This window comes from Salvia miltiorrhiza, chromosome 6, assembly GCF_028751815.1.
Source record: "Salvia miltiorrhiza cultivar Shanhuang (shh) chromosome 6, IMPLAD_Smil_shh, whole genome shotgun sequence".
Lineage (NCBI taxonomy): Eukaryota > Viridiplantae > Streptophyta > Magnoliopsida > Lamiales > Lamiaceae > Salvia > Salvia miltiorrhiza.
In genome coordinates this window covers 35,443,036-35,452,464 of record NC_080392.1, presented here as the reverse complement: position 1 = coordinate 35,452,464, position 9,429 = coordinate 35,443,036, and the positions used below count along the sequence as shown (strand labels likewise).

Below are 9,429 nucleotides of genomic sequence, written 5' to 3'. Positions count from 1 at the left end.
CCAAAACAAATCCAATGAAAAGTATAGCAAAGTAACTCAATCTCAATCAGATGAAAGGAGTAATAAATAGTCAATTTTATTTGAGTAGATATATTATTTCTGGATCCGTGCATAAAAAGGGAAGGAAGAGAGCATTTAAGTGCTATTATTTGTATAAATATTAGAGCCTGCTTAGTCAAAATTATAATAGAATAGAGATATATGTAACAACTGCACCGTACAAAATTGATAAACATAACAATTAGCATTGTAAAGATTCATCTGATGTGAAACTCAGAACTTAAGCGCATAAACAAGATTAAGATTTAGACATCACAATGCTTGAGTGACTTCCTTGAAAAGAAATGGAAAACAGGGCCGAAGTTGGTATGTTTACTTTTGATTTTAGCTGTACTTGTTCAACAGAGATTTTCTGAGCTACAACTTTGATGTGAAATTTTATTCAACGTCGGAAACTTACCAATCAATTATCTGAAAAAATAAAACTGATAATGAAGACCTCATATCCATGGAAGAAAGAGCAAAAGTGGTGAGATTCAGACTGAGATTCCATGGTTGCTGATCTTTGCAACCTCCTTGGACAGAGCATTCCTTTCTTTCTTTGCCTCTTTAGCAAGGTTCGTAACCTGGGCACAGATGAGTCCCACATTAGAGAAATATTCATGCTGGAATAATGTGTAAACAGTAAAATCAAGGAAACGGGCTGACTTCTGTTTGTAATTGAGATGCTTCTCTACTTGAGAATTTACTAAGAGAACCAGATTGAAGTATCAGATGTCTCAATCAGAAAATGGGAACAATTTCCAATACATAGAATGATACGGAGAATAATGTGTGCATGAAGTATTTTCCTGTGTATACATAAATCCAGATAGGATGGAGGCTGGTTATATATCTCTTGCTTTGCTTGCCTTTATATCTTATAAGCAGAGCTTATGACACCTCGTATTTGATTTCCAGCTTGCCTATATGGACAATATATAATGTTTTTGAGGATTAAACATCATAAAAAGCGAAACTTCATAATATAAGAATATCATCCCTCCGCCCAATTAAAAAATGCAATATTCCATCTCCAAATTTAACATAATAAAAAGCGAAACTTACATCGGTAAAATAAAAAAGAAAGCAAGAATCCAAATGATAATTAAATTGATGAATGATTCTCAGAAATCAAGAGTAAGATTTTTGTCACTGACCTACGATCCTGGATCGGAACCAAACATGTTTGAGCTCAATCTTGCAAAGAATGGGGCATTCCCTGGTGAGCTGCAGCCGGCGGCGGCAGCGACTGAAGGAGACGAAGCCGGCGGCGACGACTTATGATTCTAGATTTGGGAGGGGAAGAGAGGCGCATATATGGTAGGGCGTCAGAGAAGAGCTGGCATACCATGGAGGCTCCTATGGTAAGGCGTCAGATACCAAATTAGGGCGTTTGCATTGATATGGAGAGAGAGAGAGAGATTTGAGCCATTGATCAAGCTATGCCGAGAAAATACCAAATTAGGGATTGATTGCTGTGAGAACTGAGAAGCGTGTGTTTTTTTTTGAGTAAAAGGTAGTAGAATTTAGATAAAACAGAATAGAGAGGCTTAGGGAGCGCCACATAGGATAGAGAATCATTGTCAGCTCTCCAATATGTATTGTATTATATAATTGATAGATAGATTCTGAAGTGGAGAAAATGTTGACGGAGAAAGAGAGTGAAATTTTCAATTTGCAGAAGAAATTTGGGGAAACAAAGAGTGAATCATCTGTGCGGATGTTGACATTTGACTGTATATGTGAACAATCTCCGCGAGCAATTAGGCTTTATGAGTGATCAGAAAAGTGAGGCAGATACGTAGGGGTGAGCAAAATATCCGAAATTCGAATATTTGATCCGAAACAAACCAAAATTTAAAATTTGGTTCGAATCGAATCGGATCTGATTGAATTTTAAGCAAATTTCAGATTTTCGAATCAAATCGGATTGACACTTTTAAAATCCGAAAAAAATCGAAATTCGAATTATATTTATAATATAAATAATTTTGTAATACTATATATAAATATATATAATTATTACTTCTTGAATAGTTAAATATTTCTAAATTCTAACTCTATACTCTCATCTTGGTTGATTATAATTAATGATTTGTTAATTATGATCTTAATTCGATCGTAATTATCTAATCGGTTAGGTGGATATGTATTTCGGATTTTTCGAATTTATTCGTTTTTTGGAATTTTTTTTTCACATTTCGGATTTTTTTTAACATTTCGGATTTTTCGGATCGGATTTTATCTAAAAATTTTTGGATTCGGATTTTCTGATAATATGGTTCAAATCAGGATTGAATTTTAGAAAAAATTTCAGATTTTCGAATCTAATCGGTTTAGGCAAAAATCTGACCCGAAATCCGAATGCTCACCCCTAGCAGATAGGCATTATTCAGAAACAACGTGGAGAGATATATGAGAGGTTCAGATTAAGAATTTGAAAGAGGAATTATCGTTGGCTGAGACTCGGAACTCTGAATTAGGGCACAAGATAGTAGAACATGAGAGAGAAAAATGATAAAAATAAATAATGACTGTGTAACGTCGTCTGCGGGCTGGGTTTAATTGCCCTGATTTTGGGACATCATGACTTATTTGATCTAATGTCGAGTATGAGAGGTATACGCTCTAGGGACCTCTATTTTGGAGATGCATTTACACCTTAACCCTTTAAAAAATTGTATCAACAATACTTAGAGCTGTAAAATATGATCTCATCAAGTCTAGTCTAATTTGAATCGAGTTAGGGTTTTGGCCGCATAAATTTTCAACTCAATTTGAAAGTTAATTTGACTCGGAAATTAGGTTAGTCCGACCCAAACTTTTATACATAAAAATATGGGTAATTTTATTCATAGCCCTCATTTTACTCCATATAGCCCCAATTTAAAATAATAATAATAAATAATTATAAATTTACTAATTTACCCTATAATCCATAGCCCCAAATCAAATATCTTATAACTCATAGCCTCAAAATTAAATACCTACAATCCACACTATCAAAGTACGAAACATTACAAATCTAAATTTGGGAAATTTACTTGACTGTGTTTTCTTGGTGAAGGCACTGGAGGCTAAATCAATGTTCATAGCTTTTGATGCTATCCTCGTGCTCCAATTCACTGTATGCTAACGAGAGAGGAATCCCTCAACTTGCCTATGTAAGGGAATTAATTTCACAAATAATCAAGAAACAATACATTGATCTTGAGAATTAATTTCACAAATCATCATATTAATTATCTTGTTGTTAGATTGGAAGGGTTCTGCTTCGCATGTTCTATAAATGTGAAAAATGGTCTGTTTAGTTTGTTCTTCTCTTTATCTTTTTTCGATTCTTTCCATGATTGACTTGGCTTACAGTACTTGGAATGCACAAGTCTTTTCCACATGATCTGTGTGAATAAGATTATGTTTTTTAATTGATTTTGATTTTCACAATGGATTGCAGAGAAGATGAATCTGATAAAAAGCACCTACTCAGATGTAGAGGTGGATGAATTACTTCCATTTATGATGAAGAGAGAGAAGGTAAAGCACAAACGAAGACTTGCAGAATGTTTTGTATGTTGATAGTGTGTATTGTAGGTTAATTTGAGATTACGAATTTTAAAATATTTAATTTGGGGGCTATAAATTATAGGATAAATTAGTAAATTCATAATCATTTATTATTATTATTTTAGATGATGGGCTATAATGAGTAAAACGGGGGCTATGAATAGAATTAGCCTAAAAATATTTTTCGAACTATGATGACCAAAATTGTGGCCCAAAAAAGATTTCGTATCGGTCTAATATATTTATCAATAAAGATTTTCGGACACTGCATGAAAAATCGGTTTTTTTAAGGTTTTTTTATTGAGCCGATTTTTTTGCTAATTTATGGTTTTACTAAAATATCATTTCCTTATATTTTTCAACTACTTTTAATCTTATTCAAAATATATTTAATTTAAATTTTTATTTTATGTAAATTTTGTTTTTTTTTCGAAAAATATATTTTATTTTTAAATTGTTTTTTTTTTATTTTTTTTATCGTTTTATTATTTTTCTTTTAAAATATTATTTCCTTAAATTTCTCAACTACTTTTAATCTTTTCCTAAATATATTTTATTTACATTTTTATTTTACCTAAATTTCGTTTTTTTTTTTGCCAATTTTTTTTCCAAAAATTATATTTTATTTTTAAATTGTTTATTATTTTTTTTTCATTTTTTTATTTTTCTTTTAAAATATTATTTCCTTAAATTTATCAACTACTTTTAAAATTTACTCCCTCCGTCCACGAAAGAACTTCCTATCTTTCTTTTTTGGGACATCCACAAAAGAACTTCCTACTTATTTTTGGACTATACCCCACCACTTATAATCCTCTTACTTTTCACTTTTCACAACTCCCAATATTAATTATAACATATTTTCACCACTTCCAATACACTCAACTATCTTTTATCCACTCTCAATACACTCAACAATATTTTTTCTTAAAATCCGTGTCACTCCCTCCCAGGAAGTTCTTTCATGGACGGAGGGAGTATATTTTTTTCAAAATTAATATTTTAGTTGTTTTAAGAGTAAATTTTTATTGTTTTCCAAAATTATGTTTTATTAATTTGTTTCCAGATTTTTTTTTATTATTACTATTATTTATTTTTCGAAATTAAATATTTTTTTCGAAATTTATTTTTTTCCCAAATTAATATTTTAGTTGTTTTAAGAGTAAATTTTTTTTTTTCCAAAATTATGTTTTATTAATTTGTTTTCAGATATTTAGGGATTCTCTTAAATATAATCATAGATTTGTTTCCAGATATTTTATTATTATTATTATTATTATTATTATTATTATTATTATTATTATTATTATTATTATTATTATTATTATTATTATTATTATTATTTATTTTTTAAAATTAAATATTTTTCTCGAAATTTATATTTTTTTCAAAATTAATATTTTAGTTGTTTTAAGTATAAATTAATTTTTTTTCCGAAATTATGTTTTATTAATTTTTTTCCAGATTTTTTTTATTTTTAAAAATTATTTTTCGAAATTAAATAATTTTTTCGAATTTTTATTTTCCGAAATTAATATTTTAGTTGTTTTTAAGAGTAAATTAATTTTTATTAATTTGTTTCCAAATATTTAGGGATTCTCTTAAAAATAATCATAGATTTGTTTCCAGATATTTTTATTACTATTAATATTTATTTTTCGAAATTACATTTTTTTTAGATTTTTTTTTTCTAAAAACATAATGCTGCCATAGGGAAGAAAGTACGACAGAAGGTGATCATCCGAAACAACAATCCCTGTCAACACCAAGCCATCCTCCGTCCATGCTTATCCTGCACATTTAGAAATATATGCAGGGCGTGAGTACATAATACTCAGTGGGCAGGCGCCGAAAGACAAGAAAGGTGCTCTTAGAGCTATATGTTTGAAGCTTGCCACATCATCAGCAATACACAGAAATAAAGTTAGCGTACATGAATCTGTGCATGCAGTTTTAATAATAAACATCATAAATAAGTGTCTGCAGACAAGTAATCAACATGTATGTACCGCATCTACAACTTATCATCATAACCAAGGTACTGAGAAGTAGGCCTCCTTCTCAAGCACCGTGACCGGCCGACCCGAAGACGGCTCACAGTCACCTCTGTGTACACAACCCCGCTTGTGGTAGGATCCGAATTCGTCTCATCAGTAGAGGGTAACACACAAGCTCATCATAAAAAAATTGGCAAGTCAAAGAGTTCTTAAACATCATTTAACTCAACATTTGATAAGCTCATAACATTATTAAATCATTTCAGAAAGCTCGTAATATTTGCATACTCAAAGTATTGCCCACGTAATAGTGGTTATGAACATACTGCCCACCTGTAGAGCTCGGCTTACTGCAGGTGGTACTCGGAGAAATCTTCACTTGCGTCCTCGACTGGTCTCTTCAGTTGTAAACATCGGAGTAGTGCATGCGACAAGTTAGAGGAACTAGTTAGAAACTTCCTCTCTAAAAGCTTAACCTTAATCCTATTATAACACCCATCATAATTATTCTTCAGCTTATCTCCGTCTAATCACTCAACTCTATGACAATAAACTCTAATCTTATTCTCAACTTAACACTCAAAAGGCTAGATTAAAAGAAATCAAGCACATAGGCATGCACAATCACATAAGCATACAACTCACACATAAACATATCACAAACAAGCAAACATAAGTTTGGCTCGGTGACCAGAGCAGAGAAATGCTCGGTGGTCAGAGTGGAAAAGCTCAGCAGAGCAGAGCAGACTAGCTCGTCAGAGCAGAGAAGAAATACTCGCCAGAGCAGAGGAATGCTCGCCAGAGCAGAGCAAAAGTTCACGTCAGAGCAAAGCAAAAATTTACGTCAGGGCAGAGGGAAAATTTATGTCAGAGCTCAACGAATTGACTCAGTCAGAGCAGAGAAATGATTCTCGGTCAGAGCAGAGAAATGATTCTCGGTCAGAGCAGAGAAATGAATTCTCTGTCAGAGCAAATGAATGAATTCTCTGTCAAAGCAGAGGAATGACTTCTCGGTTCAGAGCAGAGGAATGAATTCTCGGTCAGAGCAGAGGAATGAATTCTCTGTCAGAGCAGAGGAATGACTTCTCGGTTCAGAGCAGAGGAATGAATTCTCTGTCAGAGCAGATGAATGACTTCTCGGTTCAGAGCAGAGGAATGACTGACTCGTCAGAGCAGAGTAAGACTCACGGCAGAACAGTGCAGTCAAGAGCAACTCGAAAATTCGTCAACTTTTTCATTCTCAAAGTTCATCAAACACTCCCAAACATCAAAATACTATCATTCAGCATCATAGCCAACTCACGAACTCTTACAAACACTAAAATCATCAAATATCACGTTAATCCTTTCATAAGTTCTTACTCATCATCAAATCATCATTCAAGACATAACTTACAGATTTTTCCCAATTTCTTATATCAAACTAAATTTTGTAAAACTCATATCTCAAGACTAAGCTTTGCAAAGCACACCTTAATCACTTCAAATCATCACATATGACACATTTCTCATCTCGATTTAAGAAAAGAAAGATTTTTAAAGGGCATGAACCCTAATTTTCGAAAGTGAAGAAAATGGAGGAGGGGGAGTTTCTCATGCTTCAATCATTATTTTACACACACACATCTCACCAAAAAGTCTAGATCCAAAAGATCAGAACACTTACTCAAGTAGTTTCAAGAAAAATGAAATCTTCTCTCTATTCTTCAAGCTTTAAACTCCACTAATTTTCTTGAATCAAGAGTAGAAAGTGTTTAAGGACTAGATTTAGCGGAGGATTTCACCACAGTTATGACTTGAGAAGCTTGAGCTTGGTCTCCAATGAAGGAGAGAGAGAATGGCGTGAGGGAGAGAGAAAAGGTGAAGGGCCGAAAATGAGAGTGAAGGAAAGAGAGAGAAAGTCTTTTGTTTAAATCTCAAACCTTACTCTCTAAGCTAAAAGCATTAAATGCCCAAATAGTACTTTGTCTCCCCACTTGGCCACTTGTCTAATCCCACATGTGAGGAAGATTAAAAATAATGGGAGTGAGTGTAGGAATTTGTGGTGGTAATTAAAAATCATGTATGCTATTATTCAAAAATCACAATTACTCAATTATAAGTGCACACGTATCAAGTAAATCACATAACGCCAATCAAATAGCTCACAAAGTTATCACATTAAAACGGATCATCAGTCTAGCTTAATCCTCTTTATAGTGACTCTCAAACACTACCTCGACTCTATCTCTCGCATTTCGTCTCAACTCGAAAACAATTAACATCTCCATCTCAACTCTAACATTATTCTCAATTCTATCAACATCTCTATTTTACTCATATTACCATCCATCGATAACTTCCTCTCGTCTTTAGTAAGCTAGTCTTTAACTCTCAATAGTATTTCGATACTATTGCAAGGTAAACAAAAATACGGGGTGTTACATCCTACCCCCCTTAAGAAAAATTTCATCCCGAAATTTGTGTTACTCACCTTCGGGAAAAAGCTCTGGGTATTTTTCCTTCATCTTTTCTTCAAGCTCCCATGTTGCTTCTTCTTGGTCGTGATGTCTCCATTGTACTTTCCCCAAGGAAATTACTTTGCTTCGTAGTTGTTGTATCTTCTTGTCCAGAATAGCTTCGGGTCTCTCTTCGTAGCTCAAGTCTGGTTCAAGAGATACTTCTTCTTGGTGAATGACATGTCTGGGATCAAACATGTACTTTCTCAATTGTGAAACATGGAAAACGTCGTGGACGTTCGCGATACTCGGCGGTAACGCAAGTCTATAGGCTACAGGGCCTACTTTCTCTAGTATATCATATGGTCCAATATATCTCGGTTTCAGTTTCCCTTTGATTCCAAAACGGTGCACTCCTCGAGATGGGGAAACTTTGAGAAAAACTTTATCTCCTACATCGAAATGAATCTCCGTTCTCCTGGTATCTGCATAAGACTTCTGACGGTCTTGTGCTTCTTTAATCCTCTGCCGAATCTGTCGAACAATGGTGATCATCTCGTCTATTGCTTCGGGACCAAGTATTTTCCTTTCTCCAACTTCATCCCAATATAACGGGGATATGCACTTTCTTCCATAAAGGGCCTCGTATGGAGCCATGTTGATGGTTGATTGGAAGCTGTTGTTATACGCAAATTCAATTAGGGGCAAAACTTGCTCCCATTGGACTCCTCTGTCTAACACAACAGTTCGAATCATATCTTCCAAGATTTGTATGGTCCTCTCGGACTGTCCATCCGTTTGCGGATGAAACGTTGTACTAAAATTCAATTTAGTACCCAACTCTTTCTGCATGCTCATCCAGAATCGCAATGTGAACTTCGAATCTCTATCCGATGTGATCGTCATCGGTACTCCATGCAGTCGCACTATCTCGCGAATATAGATCTGAGCTAGCTTGTCGGATCCATAAGTAATCGGAATCGGTATGAAATGTGCACTCTGTCAATCTATCAATGATTACCCAAATGGTCGTGTTCCCTCTTTTTGACTTTGGCAATCCAGTCACGAAATCCATCGCTATATGGTCCCATTTCCACTCAGGAATCTCTAGTGGATGTAACTTGCCATAGGGTCGTTGGTGAAGTGCTTTCACTTGCTGACAGGCTAAACATCTCTCAACGAAGGATGCAATCTCTCGCTTCATGCCTTCCCACCAAAACTTTGTTTTCAAGTCTTGGTACATTTTTGTACTCCCTGGGTGTGCAACGTAGGGTGTGTCATGAGCTTCGCTCATGATTTCGTTCTTTAAACCTTCTACATTAGGCACACACAATCGTCCTTCAAACATGATGGCGTTGTCGGCCGCTTCATGATATCTATCCACCTTC

At 34.2% G+C, this 9,429-nt stretch overlaps 1 long non-coding RNA gene across 1 annotated transcript; it reads right to left on the bottom strand.

The window, feature by feature from the left end:
• Positions 1 to 280: 280 nt before the first annotated feature.
• Positions 281 to 1,764, bottom strand: LOC130989263 (uncharacterized). Its single transcript, XR_009090549.1, has 2 exons — positions 1,200 to 1,764; positions 281 to 626 (listed from the first exon to the last, which is right to left on the bottom strand). It is a non-coding gene; the product is annotated as an uncharacterized LOC130989263 (long non-coding RNA).
• Between the last annotated feature and the right edge of the window lie 7,665 nt (positions 1,765 to 9,429).